The sequence below is a fragment of the Microcebus murinus genome, chromosome 16 (assembly GCF_040939455.1).
Source record: "Microcebus murinus isolate Inina chromosome 16, M.murinus_Inina_mat1.0, whole genome shotgun sequence".
NCBI lineage: Eukaryota > Metazoa > Chordata > Mammalia > Primates > Cheirogaleidae > Microcebus > Microcebus murinus.
The window spans coordinates 58,141,004-58,161,301 of record NC_134119.1 but is presented as its reverse complement, the minus strand read 5'-3'; the positions used below and the strand labels follow the sequence as shown (position 1 = coordinate 58,161,301).

Genomic DNA, 20,298 nt, shown 5'->3' with positions numbered 1-20,298 from the left:
TGTCAGGGAGTCGGCATCGGCGAGGCTGTCAGTCAGCCAGTCAGCCGCTTAGCCAGTCTGCAAACCCAACAGCTGTCCGCCGCTGCACAGCTGCCACCTGCCCGTCACTGTGTGGGGGAGGGGAGTCCCGGGCTCCCCCTCGTGTGCCCCTGCTGTCCACAGGGAGGGTCCTCAGCTCCTGCTCCTCTGTCTCCACAGCTGCAGCGACTCCCTCGGAGCTCTGTGGGTGCGTGTGGTCCCAGCACCCCCGTGCCGGCAACCCCCCGCACAGTGCATGCGGCACGGGCTGGACTTGGCTGCTATGACCTGTCACGCCGTGCACACGCGTGTGCGGCGCAGGTGCATGCTTCCTGCTGTGCATGGTGTGGCGTGCCCTGGGTGGGCAGTGTGTGTGTTCACGGCCCCGTGTGGTTTCCGGGAGTCCCTGGCACGTGGCTCAGAGATCGCGCCTTGTCTTCCTTCATGGGTTCTTCCAGCACACACGGGCCAGAAACACAGGCAGGAGAAAGAAGGAGCCGTGGCACCAGCCATGCAGGCGCCCTCGCCGCCCTGCACCGACACTCGCCGAGCTCCTGTACGCGCCAGGCAGTGTCTCAGGCCCCGGCGACAGAGTCTTGGCCAGCAGTGGGACGATCGTGGCCCCACCCTCATGGAGTGTCCCGTCTAGCCGGGAAACGAGGGCTGGATAGCGATTCCCCGAGTGATGGCAGTAACGGCAACGTGTGACGGGGCGTTGGCGGCCCAGAGCACCAGGTGACGGCTCCCGAAGGCAGTGAGGACAGAGCTGGGTGGCCTCGCACCATGACAGAGAGCCTCATGGGATGAAGGGGTCGGCCTGCAGGCGGAGGGGCATTAAGAAAAGGCAGGACCGCGGCGCCAGCAGGGCGGCAGGGGAGGGTCTTACCGCTCCGGAAAGACGCCAGACCTCACGGCCAGAGGCCCAGGGGGGCTTCCAAGGGCCGGAAGCTGTGGAGTTATTCTGAATTTAAGGACTGTTCGGGACGCACAGCCAAATACAGAGCAGAAAGGGAGGTCCGGGGATGTTGCCACTGGCCAGGCAGTAGCCATCTGAGGCCTGGCCCCGGGGGATAATGAGGGAAAGTGGCTGAAGATGTGAAGACTATTTCAGGAGCGACACTGGCACGGTGGTGTGCTGGGAAGTGGCTAACAACCGGCTCTCTGGGCAGTGGGGGGGGCGTTGGGGGAGGGGAGCCTGATTCGCAGCGTTTGCTGATTTCCACGGTGTGATTGCTCCGGCCACGGCACATTTCAAGCTCCTGATGTGACCGTGGAGTGGGGCCAGCTCAGGGCTGCATCAGCAGGACCCCCGGGGACTGGCTGGGTGTGGAGGGGACTCTGGTTTCTGGCCTGAGCAGCGGGTGCACGTTGGGGCTATTTCCTGCAGAGGGTGGGGGGTGGGGCCTGTTCAGTCTGAGATGCCTGCAGGTCCCTGGGTGCCGATGTTGGGAGGGCGGTTGGACGACGGGGACGAGGGGTGGCCGGTCACAGCAGTGGGGCGGTGCGTGAGCCTGTTGGCCGCCTGTGGCTCTCCTGGGCCGGGGAGGGCATGGGACCAGCACTTCTCAGAGGGGAACAGGGCAGGGGTGCAGAGCCTGGGCCTGAGCCCTGCCCCGCTCCTGGCCCTTGGGGAGCCACAGCTTGGGCGCTGGGCAGCTGCTCCCGGTGGGTCCAATCGGATGGATGCCAACCACTCCTCTTGCTTGGCCGACCGTGTGCCTGGTGACCCCTCTCCGGTCAGCTCTGCAGGAAGGGGCCTCATTTGGTCTCAATAACAGCGAATTCCTGCCATGGGGTTATCAGGAAATAGCAGTGAGTCATGCTGGAGCCTGACTCCAGGGAGGGGCTGCTGCTTGCAGGAAAAGTACCCGCACCCCCCACCAGCCTGGCCCCAGACAGATTCCCCCGGCAGGGCCTCCTCGTGTCCCCTGAGTGCAGTCAGGCCACTGGTGCCGGCCGGTGGGGCAGCCTCATTACCAAGGTGGCCGGACTGCGCGATAATGATCAGTCTCGCTCCAGCCGGCCGGGCTGCGCGGTTCCGGCCTCAGCGTCAATTACTGAGCTGGCCTGGGGCTCTCAGCCCCGACACAGCTGTTGCCTGCGATACCCTGAGAGCCACGAAAGTAAATCCGTCCTGGCTGATGCCTCTTTGAAGAGCCCCCCACTGCAGGCGGCTCTGGCCTGGGGGAGGCAGTCCACACCCCCTTGGGGAGAGGAGGGCTCCCGTAAACATCTAGGAGGTGGCCCCAGCTCGATCTTGGTGGGAGGGTGGGCGGCTGCAGCTCCAGACACCACCCCCCACCCCTGTCTCCGGGGTCTCCTCCAGCATCAGGGAACACCAAAGGGCGGCTGCATTTGATTGAGGGGTCACGCTGTGCGCCCCGGAACAGAACAAAGCGTCTGGCAGCTCAAAGGCAAGGCCAGGGGCGGCCCGGAGCGCTCAGGGGGCCCTGGCAGCGGTCCAGCCGTTCCTTGCCGAGGGTCTGGCGGCTGTAGTCCACACTGGAGCGCAGAGCTGAATCTCCCGGGGCAGGGCCTCGAACTCAGAATCAGGTCCAGCCAAGGCCCGTGGCCTGAGGATCAGGCCAGCTTTTCTACGGGGCAGGACCCCCAAGAGCAGCCGTGAAGCCCGGGCTCAGCAGTGGCCGGCTGTGGGGACGCCACCATCCCTGGACACCCGGCCGAGAGAGAGCCCACTTCTGCTCCCTCTGAACGGCCAGCGCCTGCTCTGCCCAGCCCAGCGCCCCGAGGGTGGCAGCAGACCCCACAGAGCCATCAGGGAGGCTGAGCAGGGTGGCCCCAGGCCATCATGGGGGCACAGACGGTCTGTCCTCCCACTGCCCATCACAGCCATGCCATGTCGGTTCTCCTAGAAAAGCAAGGTAAGTGCAGGTGTGCAGGTAAGTGTCATCACACTCGCACCTAGACCACAGGCCCTTGGCACGTCACTAGCTGCCCCAGCCTCCGCCCTGGGGCACTGACTGCGGGCCGAGGGAACGGGGCGCGAGGGCTGCCTGCTCAGAGGTCATTCTGCAGGCAGCTGGGGCGGCTGGAGAAGACCGAGGCCCAAAGGAAGCGGGAAAACGGAGAAGGATTCTCACCTGCTGATGCAGGTGGGGAGTGGTGAGGCCTGAACTTGGCCGGGGCTTGGGGTCAGGCTTCGGGAGAAGGGGAAGGTGGGTTTTGGGGAGCAACCAAGCAGGCGGGCTGGAGGGCTTGGTGAGTGAGGGGTGTCCGGGGTGAGGAGGAGGAACACGTCTGGGGAGAGCCCCCCACGAGACACCCCCAGGACCCTCACAGAGAGGGAGGCGGGGGTGGGGTGGGGACGGAGGGGCAGCTGGGGAGGAAGCTGTGCCCCTGAGTGGTCCTGAGTCAGAGACAGACCCGAGTACCCCGCAGGGAGACGCTCTCAGCCGCAAACACGGCACGGGGAGCTCGGGCGAAATCAGCGCCCATGAGCCGCTCTGGGCCGCCGGCCTGGGCTCCGGAGGCAGTGTAGACGCAAGTCACACGACCCAGCCCCGCGACTCCCAGCACCCTTGAAGCGTGCCCACGTCGCGGCTCAACGCCACCCTCATTAGCGCCGAGCACTGGAAATACCAGGAATGTTCAGAATTGTCATGCGTGCTTAGAATCTGCCAAAGTTTTCTAAGGCAAAGACACCTCCCCCGTTCTCCCCTCGCCAGCATTTTGGGGGTGTCGCCTCACTCTGCGAAGTGGCACCGCGTTTGCGGGGAACCCGATGCCAGGGCTTGCCGGGGAGGGGTGGAGGCGCGTGGGGGGAGAGGCCATCCGCGGTGCGGGAACACTCCCTTCAGGGCGGAGCAGGGCTTGCGGAGCCTGGGGAAGAGGCGAGGCGGGCTTCGCGCACGCAGCGTGCCCCCCTGTGACGGCCGTGTGGCTGGCTGGGGTCACCGGGAAGGGAGAGCCGATGAAGGTTCTCCAGGCGGGCTTTTTGCTTCCTTTGAAGTCCGACTAGGCTCTCAGGACGGGGAGAGCCGACTGCAGGCACCGCGGGGCCCCGGCCGCGTGCGTCTCCAGCGGAAGGAAGCCGCAGTCGGGATCGCCGCGCGCGCGCGTTTTGGGCACCTCTTTGCAGGAGCGAAGCGCGCTACTCCGGGAAACAGAAACAGCCGGGCTTGAGCCTGCGGCCCTTCGCGCCTGCGCGGGGCGAGGGCGGGAAGCTGCCCGCGCAGGTGGGCGCGCGCCCGTCTCCCCGGGAGTGAATGATTCGCTGGCTGCGCGAGAGCCGCCCAGCGCGGCGCGGCGTCTTCTCCGGGATTAAACGTCGCTCCTTCTAATGACTTGATTTATGTCCGGAGGTTTACGGCTCCAAACAAAATATTGTGATGATGGCAATAAATCACGCCGGGGACGCTGGCAACGGCGACGGGCGCGTTTTCCGTCTGTCTGGGAGCCGACTGCGAACCAGGGCTGCTGTGTGCCGGCGGGTGCCGGCGCGGGCGGTGTCGGGCGCGGGGGAGCGTCCGCGGGGTGGCAGAGGCTCCGAATGCCTTCGCTCTCTCTTTTGTGAGAATCTGCGGCTGGAGCCGGCAGGGACTTCCGAAATCCAGAAATCCACGGGAAGCCACCACCCCGAGCTCCGAGGGAGGCGCGCACGTGGGTGGCGGCGCGTGTCGCTAGAATGTCATTTCAGCGTTCTGCCTTGCCGCGTCCGCACGCGAGAGTCGCGGGGGTGGGCCAGGTTAGGGTGGCGCTGGAGGGCTGAGCCCCTTGGAAGAGTGACGATCAGGCCACAGGCAGGTGTCCCCTGGGCTGGCATCTCTCACTCTGATGAGAGGCAGAAAGCGACCGCTCTCCACCGAGACCGTGGCCTGCAGAGCAAGGTCTCAGAGGGACTGGACCAACCCAAGGCTCGCTTCTGTAGTAGACTCGCACAGACCCCAGCCTGGGCTCGGGGAGACGCCAGCAGCCCTGCCTTCCCCGCTGCGTCCTTAGCCGGTCTCGTCAGAGACACCGTCAGCCTTGCCCCGATAGCTGGGACCAGCTGTCCCCGTGAGCTAGGGCAGAGGCCGCAGCCAGCACGCAGGGGGAGCAAACACTTGGGGGGCACGCAGAGCACTCCGCCCTGTTCCCACTGGCTCGGCTCAAGCTCCCTTCTGGCCGCAAGTCTGTGACAGTAGGCACCAGCCCAGTGGCAAAGTCGATCCTGTCCCTGGCACCGAAACAGGGGAAAGGTGTTGGGAGGAGGTGGGACTGGGGTGGGTGGAGTTTCAGGGCAAGGACTCGCATCCCAGCAGAACACGGCCGCTCATTCCGCCTGCTGCGCTCCCTCCCGAGGCAGAGGTGTGTTCTCGGGAGAGCCCCACAGCCTAGAATGCTGCAACAAGACGGTCTGCCCGGGTCACGGGCCAGGGTGACATCAGGGGGTGATGGGGAAGGAAGCCATTCCCGGGCGTGAGGCCCCAGCCCCTGCTCCTCGCATGTTTACCTGGGAGGTGGAGGCGGGGGGGCTGAGGGCGGGAGCAGCGCATGTGCCCCACGGGGGTGTCCTCCCGGCAGACGTGCTGGAGCACTGACCACGGGGACATGCATGGGGTGGCAGATGGACGGCAGGCGGGACATGGGGTGGCAGATGGACGGCAGGTGGGACGCTGGGGGGATGGTGCAGAGGATAGTGGGTGGAAGGTTGGTGGGTGGATAATGGGTGATGGTGGGTGGATAATGGGTGGAAGGTGGGTGTAGGGTGGATAATGGGTAGAAGGTGGGTGGTGGGTGGACAATGGGTGGAAGGTGGGTGGTGGGTGGCTAATGGGTGGATGGGGGGTGAGTGGGTGGATAATGGGTGGAAGGTGGGTGGCAGGTGGCTAATGGGTGGAAAGTGGGTGGTGGGTGGCTAATGGGTGGAAGGTGGGTGGTGGGTGGATAATGGGTGGAAGGTGGGTGAGTGGAACGTGGGTGGAAGGTGGGTGGTGGGTGGCTAATGGTTGGAAAGGTGGGTGGTGGGTGGATAATGGGTGGAGAGTGGATAATGGGTGGAAGGTGGGTGGTAATGGGTAGCTGGGCAGTGGGTGATTAGGGTGGAAGGTGATGGAGAGCTAGGGGGCTCTGAGGTCCACAGGAACTGATTTGAGACGCAGGCCTAGCAGAGGCCGGGGCTGGCAGGGGCTGTCCGGGGCTGGGTAGCTGGCGGGCAGACTGGCAGAGACCGAGAAGCGACACAGCCCTGGCCGGCTCCAGTCCAGTCCCACTGGCTGAAGGTGCCGCCTCTGGTTGTGCCGCCCCTGGGGCAAGAGTGCTTCCCTGACACTGAGCTCGGCGGCGCAGGTGACAGAGGTGGCAGCTCCAAACCAGAGGCAAGCAAGCCCCACTGACACCCTGGCCGCTGGGAGGGTGTTGCTTCTTTTGTCACCAAGCGCTGAAAGCACTCTGCAAGGTCAGGAGACAAAGCTCTTGTCCATCTTTGATTAACAGAAGGGCAAAAAAAAAAATTCTGTTTGTTTTATAAAGTCTGGCAAATTTTGATAATGAAACCTTTAGAACATATAATTCCGAACCCTTTCTAATTCCAGGCAGATAAGGAATAATAGTAACGTATTTCAACCTCAGAAGCAAAAAATAACCTTTTATCACCTAATTTAACAATGTTACTGGGGAAATATGTTAGGAGAATGCAAAATGCTATTTAAATGATAAAATATGCTGTCTTGGAGAGCAAGGAGTTTAATTGCCACAATCACAGTCCAAACACTTCCACGCTGGCCCTGACAGACACCACTAATGACAGGGTGTCCGTAACGAGCAGTGGCAGGAAGGGTCAGCCCCAGCTATCCAGTCTCCCCCGGGGACCGCCAAAAACCGACAGCTGTCTGGGCTCCACCGGGCTCATCAACGGCGTAGCCCTGTGTGCGGTAAGAGTCGGCTCAGATATTAATATTAATCGGCCAACACATTAATATTAATCAGTTAATATATACTTCCCATGACAACAAGAGATAAAGGAATCTTATTATGCGGTGGATCAGGGAACACGGAATATCTAAGTGGATTTCCTCGGGATGCGTAAAGAGGCTAAGCCTCTTAGGCATGTCACCTCCGCAGAGAATGCAGTCCGGGGGGCGCGTGGGTGAAGCCACGCGCAGGGAGAGCCCCGGGGGAGTGAGTTCCTCTCCACAGGCGGGGGGTGGGGCTTGCTCCTGGCTGGCGGGTGGGTTGGTGGCACTGGGGCTGCCGTGGGTGGCCCCCACGTCTCTTCCTCTCAGGGCTCAGGTGGCCACTGCAGAAAATCGCTCCCCCAAGTCCTGGGCAAGCAGGGTGCAGGCGCGGCAGGCACAGGGCGGCCAGGCAGGGGCCCCTCCCTGCGCACAAGAGGAGAACACCACGACTCCGCCCCCGCCCTCCAGACCCCCCTGGCCATGAGCAGGGGGACACTGATTCTGCAGCTGCTCACCCGGGACCTGGCTTTGTGTGGAGGCCGCAGGGGTGGACAAGCAAACGGTTCCACTGTGGTGCGCCTGCACCAGGACAGGTGTGGCAGGAGCGCAGACGCTCAGAGAGGTGGCGGACCTCGCCCTGGTCCACGCTCCCGCCAGGTGGGTGGCGGAGCCGGCGTGCAGCCCGCCCCTGCCTGACTCCGGGCCCTCGTTCTAACCATTGGCTGACGCTGCCCGTTAGTGCCTGGGGACGCCGGGCTGGGCAGCCTGGGGGTGGGGTGTGTGGGGGTCACAGCACGTCTCACGTAGCCAGGATGGGCGCCAGGCTCCTGGCCTGGGACCGCCCACACCGGGGCCTGCACGAGGCAAAGGATCACCTACGCGCATGCTCACTCGCGGACCGCCCCAGGCACGCGCGCATCTGAGCACAATTAACATTTCAAGCGCTAATTATTTTACTTGGGTGTCTCAGTCTGAGGATCCTTCAATTTCAGCTTAATTGGAGAAAAATGGTCATCAGTTACGGAGCAGCAGGAGGGCGGCTCTGGGCCTCCCCACGCTGAGCCGGGCCGAGCACCGTCGCGACATATGGGTCCCCACGGCGGCAGCTGGGCTCCCGGCCAGGTGGGGCTGCGGTGGGCAGGCCCTGGGCACCCTGCCCCGACGTCCCGGACATCTGCTGGGAAGGCTTTTTGGCCAAGTTAATTACTTGCTTTTTAATCTTCCCCATTTTTTTGTTCCATTCTCTGCAACAGCATGTTGCAAGGAAACCAACTGCAAGGCGAAATGGGATTCATTATGAAAAGGGGGAGCATACACGGGCCCCATCACTCCCCTTTGTGCTTGATGACAATCCGCGCTCCTAAAGACATTGTCAGGCCCTCCCCGCCCGGATGCAGGGTTGGCACCGGGTGCGCTGGCTCCCTGCGCGGGGTCACAGGTGCTGTCCTGGAGGGTGGGCTCAGCCACCCAGTCCCCGGGGCGCGGCCTGGTGCCCGGCGCAGCCTCCCCCTTCCCCTGGGGGTGGGCGGCGGGAAACCATGGATCTTGGTGTTGACACCCGTTGAAAACTAAATGGAACGTTTTATTTTGCTTTGCCTATTTTTTTCCTTGGGTCCACTCTGGGCAACCCATTAAGAGAATCGATGGCTCCGGACCCCAGCTGGGAAAGTGGGCCCATGAGCCCGGCTCTCTCCCAGCAGCCTTTGGAGCTGGCCCCGCTGGAGGCTTGGGGGTGCAGAGGTGCTGGCCCAGGACGCAGGGAGGTACCCACTCCCCTCCAGGGTGGCCCTCAGGTCCAGGAGGAGAATGAGCGGGGAAGGTCTGTCCCAGAGCATGTCTTTGCGGGTGGCCCCCGAACCCCTGCCGAGGACACCTGGCTGTGAGCCAGCGGAGCAACTGAACTCAGACCCTCCCTGGACAAGGGACAGGCCCGTCCCAAGACACGTCCTCCCAACCTCACCGACCCCGCTGGAGTAACCCTCGCCGGTCACGCCCTCAGTGACCCCCGTGACCTCACACTGTCACAACCCCTTCCCCCCATGGGCCTCCTTGTCACTCCTCCTCGGGAAGGGTCCCACCTTCTCAGGGTCCTTCCGCCCTGAGCCCTCTGGCCCATGTTTGGGCCTTTTGGTCCCCCAACCGTGCGTGGACTGGCCCCAGCCAGGGCTCCAGGCTTCACTGGGGACCCCGTGCCCTGCAGGACGCAGGTGACCCAGCCGTGGACGGGAGAAGGGCAGGACTAGAGCCGCAGAGCCCCTGCCCACGGCGCCGTGCGATGCATGCAACTCCCGGACCCCAGTGTGAGCCGGCACTCGGCCCTCCCTCAGCGGAGGGTGTGTGTCCTCCCGTCCCTGGAGCCTGACCCGGGTGTCCCGGCTCAGCGCCCGGGGTTGGGAGGTGCACCCACCACGGCACCCACAGCGCCCCGGGGGGTGGGGCAGAGCTGGCAGGACCTGCCTGAGTCACTGACCCCAGGGACCACCAGGGGCCACGAGGCAGAGCCCCTAGGGCCTTGTCCCTGCAGCAACACCGCTGTCCTCTTTGGCGACGGTCTGTATGGGGCACCCGCTGACTCCGGGTCCCCACCGGCTGCGACAAGCCTCATAGCGTGGGCCCCGCACAGAAGCCCACGAGGTCGCCGTTACGTGGACCCAACTGGACACTGAAGAGGCTGAGATTCGCATGTTTAGCTGCCCGAGGTCACTCAGCTGGCGCGTGGCTACGTTGCAAATCGAGCCCAGTTGTCGCTGGCTCCAGGGTCTGCTGTGCCACCCGCTGACCCACTGCCTTCCCGTGGAGCTCGTCCCTGGTGGCATTCCCGGGTCCGTGGTGGGCGGGTGCAGGACAGGGCGGCTGTGTCCACAGCCCCTCACTCACCCCTCCTCCTGCCTCTCCTGAGGGACACAGACATCCCCGTGCACAGGGCCACGGTCCTCCCAGCCAGAACCCATGAGGAGCATGAACTCTGTGGTCACAGCCGGTCGCCAAGTGCAGGGGGACAAGGACCTGTCGGGCGCCTTCCTCGGCCTCCATGAAGCTCCATGGCTGTGCATGTCAGGAACAAAAAATCTCAAAGCTCCAAAAGGCTCCCTTAGAATTATTTTTGTCATAAAACATTTCATTCATATAAAAGAAAATATACATACTATAGGCACTAGAAAAAAATAGTACAATAAACACCCAGAATTCACCTCCAGTTTAAGAACCAGACCTCTATTAATATCACCAAGGCTCCCCCTGTGCCCCTCCTGGACATTTTGTTCCTCTTCCTGCCAGGGGTCACCGCTGCACGGAATTTTGTGTTTGTCATCACCTTCCCTTTTTGGTTTTTTTTTTTTAGGTTTTTATTTTTGTTTTTTTGGCATATGTTTCTACCCCGAAGCAACTTATTGTTTATTTTTACATGGTAGCTTAGCACTGGACGCAGTGGGAATATTTACACCACAGAAATTGGCAAACGCTACAGATCAGGGCTTTGTCTTCTGTCCCCCAAAGAGGAAGGGTTCCCCGGCGTGTGACGGGTTGCAGCCCACCTCTGGGGGGAAGGTGTCCCTTCCGGGAGAGGGGTGTCGAATCTCTGATCAGGGTGCAGCTGTGAGCCGTTAGCAGGCCACACGCCCAGCAGCTGGAGTGAGTAAACCTACAGCTTCCACTACAACAAGACTCAGCAAGGTCCAGACTGGAAGTGACCCCACAAATCCACCCTTTCATTTTTTATTCTTTGGCTGCGAGTATTTATAGGCCGTTCCCTGGAGTCAAACACATGCTTACTAGAGAGCTCTTCCCAACCTGAAATTATTTATGACTTGGCATTCAGGGTGGAAAAGCAATTTTCTCGAAACGTCTGATGTCATGATATATAGTCTATTTGACACGCACGTGCCCAGAACCTACCGCTCTGCAGGTCTGCCCCTCAATTACCATCACCCTGAATTAAAAAGGAGAACCTGAGGCCGGGCGCGGTGGCTCACGCCTGTAATCCTAGCTCTCTGGGAGGCCGAGGCGGGCGGATTGCTCGAGGTCAGGAGTTCGAAACCAGCCTGAGCAAGAGCGAGACCCCATCTCTACTATAAATAGAAAGAAATTAATTGGCCAACTAATATATACAAAAAATTAGCCGGGCATGGTGGCGAATGCCTGTAGTCCCAGCTACTTGGGAGGCTGAGGCAGGAGGATTGCTTGAGCCAGGAGTTTGAGGTTGCTGTGAGCTAGGCTGACGCCACGGCACTCACTCTAGCCTGGGCAACAAAGTGAGACTCTGTCTCAAAAAAAAAAAAAAAAAAGGAGAACCCGAGTTGCTTGGCAAGACGCTAGCTCCAGTAGCTTCTGAACAAAATGCCTAGAGCATCTTATGGAAAAAGTAAATGCCTTGGAAGAAAAAACAAAAAGTGGCAGTCATTTGGCCAGATCCCTGTTTCCCTCCCAGGGGTCTCTTTGTTAAGTGGCGCTGGAGTGAGGTCTGGCCTCATGGCTCACAAAGCCCGTCCCCCACTACCTCCTGGGCACACGGCTGGGTACGGGTACATCTCCTGCCTGAACTTCCCCGAAGACAACGGTGCCTGTGTCCAGACAGGCTGTGATGGTGAACTCAAAGAACCTGTCCAGCAACAGGTGAATGGCTAAATAAATCATGGAGTGTCCCTACCATGGATTGCTACTTCTCCGTAAGAAGAAACAAACCACCCATACACGTGACAGTGAGGGTGGACCCCACAGACATTTACGCTGAGCAGAACCAGCCAGAGATAAAAGAGTACACTCTGTAGGAGCTCACTCATAAAAAATTCTAGAACAGACAAAACGAATCCCTACTGATGGGATAAGATCAGTGGTTGCCTGAGGGTCGGTGGGGAAGTTGAGTGAGCATGAGCAAGAGGGAGTGTTCTGGGGTGAGGGAAATGTTTTACATTTTTTTGTTGTTGTTGTTTTTGAGATAGTCTCGCTCTGTCACCCGGGCTAGAGTGTTGTGGTGTCAGCCTAGCTCACAGCAACCTCAAACTCCTGGACTCAAGTGATCCTCCTGCCTCAGCCTCCTGAGTAGCTGGGACAACAGGCATGAGCCACCACACCCAGCTAATTTGTCTATTTTTTTGTTGAGATGAGGTCTGGCTCTTGCTCAGGCTGGGCTCGAACTCCTGGCCTCAATGATCCTCCCATCTCGGCCTCCCAGAGAGCTAGGATGACAGGCGTGAGCCGCCGCGCCCGGCTGGAAATGTTTTATATTTTGACTGGGGTAATGGTATGTATATATTTGTCGAACCTCATTTACAATGCACGTGTTTTCTTGTTTATAAATTACACCTCAATTAAGTTGATTAAAATTTATGTGAACATACTTTAGAACTCTAAAGTGCCATGCTTAAAAAAAAATGCCATTTCAGCTTTGCAGAGATCTTGCCTGCGTCGCAGAAACCAAATGGCAACACTTGGAAGAAAAAGGCTTTCATAAAACTGAAAAAGGAAGTGCATTCAGGAAACGCCAGACATAAGTCATTTTCAACCATCTTCGAATATGCAAAGCCATTTGGAAAAACTACGCCCCCTACAGAGAGAGCCCCAGGTCCTCCTTATCTCTCCAGATAGCCCCGTCACCCAAGGTCGCACCTACTTCCCGAGGGGGTGCGTGCACCCTGCCAGGGCTGTGTGTAGGACTGGCTGTCCCACGAGTCCTCCCCCTCCCCCCTGCCCCCCGCCCGCAATGCACTCCCTGCACTTACTAGACTCTGCTTCCCTGGGACCTGGCAGTGCCAGACGCCAACAGGAAATGCTAGGGGTGAATCACCTGTCGCCCAGGCCGCTGGGATGACCCCAGAACCAGTGTCGGTAGGTGGAGGATGGACAGCCCCCCGGCAAGAGGCGAGAGGCAGTAACAACGCTGTTAAAATGCGTGCGGTGGTGAACCAGGGTGGCCTGCCAGTGGAAGGACATGGCGTGCACAAAAGTGCATCTGAAGGCTGGGAAACATGGGGCAAATAGTAATTTGGGGACAGTGAAATTGGCCGGCAACTATCTCTTTGGTGGCCTATAAAAAGACTCTCACCTCCTGCAGGAGAGGATGAGTCCCGGGACTTGCTGATAAGAGCAGCCGAGCTTCAGAACTGAAGTTAATTCTTAGCAGTGGCCGGAGCCCAGAGGAGAGGGGACCCAGAAAAACGGGATGGGGACTTCTGGGCGGGTGCATGCGGAAGTCGTGAACTCCCAGATCTGCTGGAACCTTCCGGGGCCGCAGAAGCATCCCAACCTCTTCCATACAGGCTGGTGGCCCCCCTCCGTTAATTGGAGACGCTGCAGAGGTCTCTGTCCTGCAAGATCCTCGAGATCCGCCGCCACCTCCTCCCCACCGGTCCAATAACTGCGGTTAAACCACAGCAGAAGCCAGCTGGGGGAGCGCTGGGGGTGCTACGAGAAGAAAGGGACTGTCCCCGGAGAGCAAAGAAGGTGCTAGCAAAACAGGAACTAGCAGGAGCCAGGAGAGCACACGTCGAACTTGACTCTGCGGGGCTGGGTGAGCGAGCGGAACACGAGGTCCAGGAGAGAGGAACCCGACAGGGGCGAGTTCTCCTGGGATGCGGGAGTGGACGGTGTGGCGAGGACCTCAGGCACGCCACTGGGGCGGTCCTTAGAAACACGGAGGCAGCAACAACCCACCAACGACCCAAGCGGCAATGCTAGAACTGTGGTGGCAGATCGGACAGTGCGGGAACAGAGCTGTGGCCTCCCAGAGGGGATCGTGTTGCAGGGGACATCCCAGAAAGGCCGGAAAGCCCACCACCGCCTGTGCTTTGTGTGGGGGTCTAGAGGACACCCCCTTTTCTAAAGCAATACAGAACACGCCAGTGAGGGGGGCGCAGCAACCGTGAGAAGCTCGGTGACGCCTCTGCTCTGCAGGGCAGGGCTGAATGGGGGAGATGCCACCACAGACCTGGCCTCCCCGAGAGCAACAGGACCTCAAAATGATAGAAGCCAGGTGGCGGTGCTTGGCCACCATCACTGCAGCGTGCACACGTAAACTAGTGAGCATCGGCGCTAGAGTGGCAGCCAAGAGGGGCTGACCCGCAGAGCCCTGTGCGATGGCAACCGGAACACGGTGTCCCCAAGGGGCAGGAAAGGTGGGCGGCGGATAAGCCGAGATAGACAACAGAAAGAAACCGAGGTGAGATGATCAGGAGGCTGAGGGTGGCTGGCCCAATAAAAAGGCACAATCCTTTGCCCAGTTTCCAGATCCAGAACTCAGTGACCAAAGGAGAGGTAGGGTCCCCAAGCGGAAGAACTCTGTGACATCACGACAAGCACACACAAGTAATGTCTCCTGTCTTCCCCGAAGTGACCTCTAGCATCGATTTGGATAGGCGTACGTTCAGGGAAGGAGGACACATAGACGTTTCTAGATTCTCGTTCCAGTTGACATTTACACTTGGCCCCCGGGAACTGGAAGTTCTCAGCGCTCGTGGTGTTATGAGGGCACAGAGCGTGCCAGGAGTGAGTGGCCTGGGTCTGGCGCCCGCCTGGTGACCACTTCCCCCCAGGCCCTGGATGTATAGTCACAATGGATGTGTGACATTTGGCAAAACCTCCGTGTCTCTGACCTGCAGGGTAAGGACCGTCATAGTAGGGGATGCTTAGTAGAAGCCCCTGAAAGTGTCCCTCCCGCTGAGTTTAGATATCAAGTCAAAGGCAATGTTATGTCCTGGGGTATGGCAGAGATTAGTGCCATTCTTTTTTTTATCCGGGTGACTCTGTTTGATAAGTGACATTTTAACAGACCTAGAGGACACGGGGCAGCCATCGCCATCTAATCACCATGGAATTCACCAGCCTAGTCCTATAAACGGCAAATGGGTCCTACCGTGTTTCCCCGAAAATAAGACAGGGTCTTATGTTTATTTTTCCTCAAGACACCCTACGGCTTGTGTTATTTTTTTAAGTACGGTACAACAATCTACATTGATTCAAATATACTTAAGTTGTCTTCTTCTGGAACATCATCCTCACTCTCCAAACCCTGAATTCTATCCTGAATTTCTTGCGACTCTATTTCCTTTAGAACCACTGGTCCCGGTCTCTCACGTCAAGCACTAGAGCTCTCACGGGGCAGATTAGAAGGGCTGCTCGTCTCCTTTCCCGCTCCGCGATGACATGCATGGGTTGTGCAGACGTGCTGCGCAGCCACGCCCGTCACTAGGGCTTATTTTCGGGGTGGGGCTTCTATCGCGCACATGCTTAGGGCTTATTTTATGGGTAGGTCTTATCTTTGGGGAAACCCGGTAACAGAGCACTGCAAACTCTATTGCGTTGTAACCCTAATTGCAACCACTTTGTCGGGTGTGGTGACCTTGCTAGAGAAGATTTGCATGGTCTCAGGGACATGGTGTGCGACCAACAGTCTGACAAATCGGTTCTTTTCCATCCCTGTCAAAACAGAGCATCAGAAACAGTTCATGTTGCCTTGGAACGGACAGCAGACATTTATATCTTGCTCCAGAGTTGTTTTAACTCTTCTCTTCTGTGTCGTAATATAGTCCCCCAAAGCTTTCTGCACACAAATCTCTGCTCCGGAGTCTGCTTTCCCAGGGATCCCGATGTGCAACAGGCTGGGGCGAAATCCAGGTGTGCGGTCATGGGCCAGCCTGGTTCAGGGGCTGGCGGGGCTGAGGTTACAGGCAGAGCTAATGCAGGAAGGATCACTTAGGGACCCAGGGCACGATTAACAGCAAAAGGCCAGACTGCTGGGGTCTGAGCTGGACCAGTGACTAGGTGATCAAAACCAGGCTGGGGCTTGGCATCTCTGACCTGCAGTGGCAGCTCAGTTAGCTGGAAAAAGGGAGCTGTTTTCAGGACCACGGACAGCCCCCAAGGTTATCCATGCCCCAACTGCCAATCCTGCCAAGTCTGACCCTAGGTCCTGTTCTCTCTCTCTCTCTCTCTCTCTCTCTCTCTCTCTCTCCAGAATCTCAATCTGTTGCCTGGGGCGTCAGCCTACCTCACAGCAACTTCAAATTCCTGGGCTCAAGTGATCCTCCTGCCTCAACCTCCCGAGTAGCTGGGACTATAGGCATGTGCCACCATGCCCCGCTAATTTTTTCTATATATCTTTTTAGTTGGCCAATTAATTTCTTTCTATTTTTAGTAGAGACAGGTTCTCGCTCATGCTGGTTTCAAACTCCTGACCTTGAGTGATCCTCCCACCTCAGCTTCCCAGAGTGCTAGGATTATAGGCGTGAGCCACCGCACCCGGCCCTCTCTATTTTTTAAAAGCCTACAGCACCCAGTATTTCCAGGTGGTCTCCCATCCAAGTACTAACCGGGCCTGACCCTGCTTAGCTCCAGAGATCAGACAAAATTGGGTGCATTCTGGGTGGTATGGCTGTAGATGGCTAGGGTCCTGTTCTCTGGGATAGGAGACCCCTGGAAATGCAAGGCAGGAAGCCTGTCAACATCACAGATACCCCATGTGAGGTTCTGGCCATCTGTGTGACTAAACGAAGTGACTACACCCGGGTCTCTACACCACCGGCAGGCCTCCTAATGCAGTCAGAAGCCAGGAATTGAATATGCACGTGATGCCAGTTATGGGGGCTGATCCAACACTAAATATCTCTAGAGAGGCTCACTCTCTATCAGGGAAGATAGGTAGGTGGACAGGTAGTGGCCTTGAAGGGTCTCTGAACCTCCTGAAATGGTCAGCCAAGCATGCGTGCATGTGTGGGATGGGGGGCTGGAGAGAAAGAGAGAGACCCCCAAAGTGTAAGGATCCACTCCTCTGGACCTTTGGCTGAAACTCAGTGCTGTGGTTTAACCCCAGGGGTCCAGCCTGGGTCTGTTTCAGAGTGGTTCTCCTCTCCCCAGAAGAAGTTGTTTCCACCAATTCTCTGAAATGACCGAGTCTAGCACAGTGTCTTTGTCCTGGACCCAACTTCTCATGGCCGACAGCCACACAGGCTACAAGGCCATGGGGAGACTTGGAAGGTCTTCCCAGCCCAGCAGGGGCTCAGAGCTTGAACTTAGCATGGCAAGTGATTGACACGGTGCAGTTGTGCAAACAGATGCCCGCAGCCTTGAGAAAGGTCCCTGGGGGTCCCTGGAGAGATCCCCTCACCCTCACGGACTCTTGGAGGGAGCTGCACGAGGTTTGCTTCTGAGAACCAGCTTGAGCTTCTCCACTCAGTGCTCCTACAGCTTGCCGGATGGTTCCGGCACGGGCTCATCTAATTCATGATGAGTTGCAGGCATCTGCTATAAACCGACTTAGCAAATATTTCAAAGGACATACTTTCTTTTCAGAAGTATGAGGGAAGAGCGCCAGGGTCCCCGCTTGCACCCAGCTTCCCATTTGAGGAAGGAGGCTCTGCCTCCTCTAACCACACCTGCCGGAAGCATGCCGGCCTTCCGTGCACGGTCCCACCTGCCAGGAAGGGGGCCGGTCTGGGTCCCTCGGCAGCCTTATCTGTCAGCCGAGACCTCAGAGACTCTCTGACCATCTCTCTTTGGCAGATGCCCGCGGTCTGGATATCAGAGAAGGGAGATCTCACTCCCAACTCCTACCTAAGAATTCAGGGGATGTTGTAAGGGATTAAAAAGTATTTTTGTAAAATACCAGTTAAGGTCATGTGAACTCTTGGGAACGATGTTGTAGGGTTGACAAAATGGGTCTTTTTCTTTTTTTTTTTTTTACCACCACATGTACTCTCTAATGAGACAAAATGAGTCTTGGATGCCACTCGGTGCACAAGCAGACACACGGCCACACGCCCATGCGTTCACAAACGGAAGTGCCACTCCTGGAGCCCCACACCGTGACTGGATGCAAAGAGCAGATGAACGACTTAGTTTCTATTTATTAATCAGCTCTGAGCACACAGGATAAAACAACAGTGTAATTTGGGACGAACACTGTCTGGGGTGTGGGGGGGTGACCGGATCCTCAGGGGAGGAAGACAATGGGCTGCTTGGCCCTAAAGGAAGGGGAGGGAGGGGGAGGGGTGTGCTCCTGCTTCCCAGACTCCCGAGGGATGGGGGATGGGTGACATGGAGTGGGGGAGGGGGGGCTAGCTTTCCTCTGCTGGTTGACACTCTGTCCTTTGGGGGTGGCGAGAAAAGTCAGCTCAGGCTGGTAACAGCTCGGTCTGGGAGCAGGATGGGAGAGAGATTAGGTGGTTGGAACTAACAGTCAAAATGAGATTCTAAATCTCCACGGACTCCAATTTTCCTCGCTCTTCCTCCTGCCTCTCTCTCTCTGCAGACGGAAAGGCAGCCCGGGCAGCCCAGGCAAAGCCTGCAGCTTTCCGTGGCAAATGGGCTCCCGGGAGGGCAAGGCTGGGGTGGGAGAGCTATGCTCGAGCTCGGCGGACCCAGCCCAGGCGACCGGGGAGCCCTTCTGGGAGGCAGCGTCCTCACTGGCCTCAACCCTGGCAATTTCCTCCCTTCCCAGACGGAGGACAGGCAGTGCGCTTGCTAACGAGCTTGTGCTCCGTCTCCAGATGTCAAAAGAGAACTCACGTTTACATCAGAATTACACACGGCAACCGCACCCGCTTCCTACTTCATTTGGAGTCAGTTACTCTTTGCTTCTGAGAGGTCTGGCGATCTGACGTAATATGACGTAGTGTGTTTAATTATTCCTCTCTGCCCAGGGCAAACTGGTTTGCGGCATTTTGCCGAAAGCCCAGGGCTGGGGAGCTCCGAGTGACTGCAGGTTCGTTCATTACAAAAGGACAAGGGTCCCCCGGCTCGGGCAGTTGGTCCATTTTCCCAGTGAATGACTCAGTGGAGGGCAGAGATCAAATGCTGCAAAAATGTTTCGCAGGCAAACATTTCCAGCGCCTTTTAGCTGGGCCAGCCCGCGACCCCGTGCTCTCGCACAGCCTGCAGGGGAACTTGGGGTCACAGCATCTCCAGATCCACCCTGGGAGGTTTTGAGCAGTCAGGGAATATGATATATTTATCTAGCAGAATGTTCTAGCTGCATGTCATATCCTCATCAAGAATGGGAAAAGGGTAATTGGATTTAAATGTCAAGATGTTCCCAGTGTAGGGTGGAAGGCACATATCTATTTTCTCAGCTACAGTTTTTTTTTTTTCTCCCCTGTCTTATGATAATGAAAACTGTGACTACTTGTTGCTGCAGATGACAGGAGGACATTCTACAGGACTTGGAGATAAACGCTGAGTCACAGCCCGGGGGGCCAGGGGAGCGGCTTTCAAACGCAGAGGCCATGTGACCAGCAGTCAGGGGAGGAATGACAAGCGCTGGGGGAGGGGCAGGGGGACTTAGCTGGCCAGAAAAACACCACCGCAGAAGGCCCAGGGCAGGAACCAAGGGAAGAGCTGGGCGAGGCCCCCCCACCCTGGGAGGACAACCACACGTTAGAGGAGAGTGTGACAAGCCCCGGCCATCCTTGGGGACAACTCCCTCCTGGAAGTTCTGTCCTGCGACCTTTTGCTGGATTTGGAAAAGCTATTAGAACCTAATAGCTTGGGAGGTAGAGGATCACCTCTGTTTGTCTCAGCTCGAGTCACGGCCACAAAGACCTTTAACCCCTGGTTTTCGGGGCAGCCAATCTCCACTGCTATGGATGGTTCCAAGTGCATGTCCCAGAGGCCCTGCCCCTGGGTGCAGAGTGACAGTGACACACCACGCACTCTTGCATGTATGTTGGGGACAGGGCTGCGGACTGCATCCTACACGGCCGCAGACCCCCAACCTCTGCAGTATGGGGTAGGGAGGCAGGGCAGGCGGCCGGGGTGCCTGCTGGTGCTAGAAAACTTCTGGAGAACTGGAGGGAGGTCTGGACGGGGCGTTTCCTGGCTGCCCCAAAGACCGGGGACCCCACTCGGTACCCACGTCCCCAAAGCTGCCCGCACACGTTCGTCTGCTGAGCGAGAGGTCCCCCAGCTGGCCCGGCAGGCACTGGCCGATTCGTGCAGCCCAGGCCCCTCACAGCCCCCCAAGGTGCCCTGCAGGGTCCGCAGGAAGTGAGGTCACTGTTCCTTGGGGAGCCCAGTGTTGGCCTAACACACGGCCAGGTGCAAATCAGACGGACCCCAGCCTGCTGGACGCCCGCCCCTCCATTCCGGTGAGGAGGGTCCGGGAGAGCCCCGGGGGACCCTGACGTGTGCCCGCGGGTGATGCCTCTGCTTGGACTGAGCCCGCGATCGCTGGAGAGAGGCAGGGGCTGGAGGGGCTGGGGGGTGGGAAAGCCCAGCCACCCCCGTGCCTGTCTCTGTCACTGCAAATTCTTGGCGTCCTTGGGCCGCGGCCACCCCCAGCCACTCCCCAGCTGGGAGTCCCCTTGGGAAGGACCTCGCTGGGTGGTGGGTGGCGCCTTAGAGAACGCACATCCTTAATTAGAAACACAGAGAGGCTGCAGCTCCATCTGCAGGAGCG

The 20,298-nt window shown here is 58.5% G+C and overlaps 1 protein-coding gene and 1 pseudogene across 1 annotated transcript in view; both read right to left on the bottom strand.

The window, feature by feature from the left end:
* Positions 1–20,298, bottom strand: part of CHST8 (carbohydrate sulfotransferase 8) — a 106,486-nt gene that overhangs the window by 8,424 nt on the left and 77,764 nt on the right. The gene's annotated exons all lie outside the window — the stretch shown is intronic.
* Positions 16,168–16,286, bottom strand: LOC142861395 (uncharacterized; annotated as a pseudogene).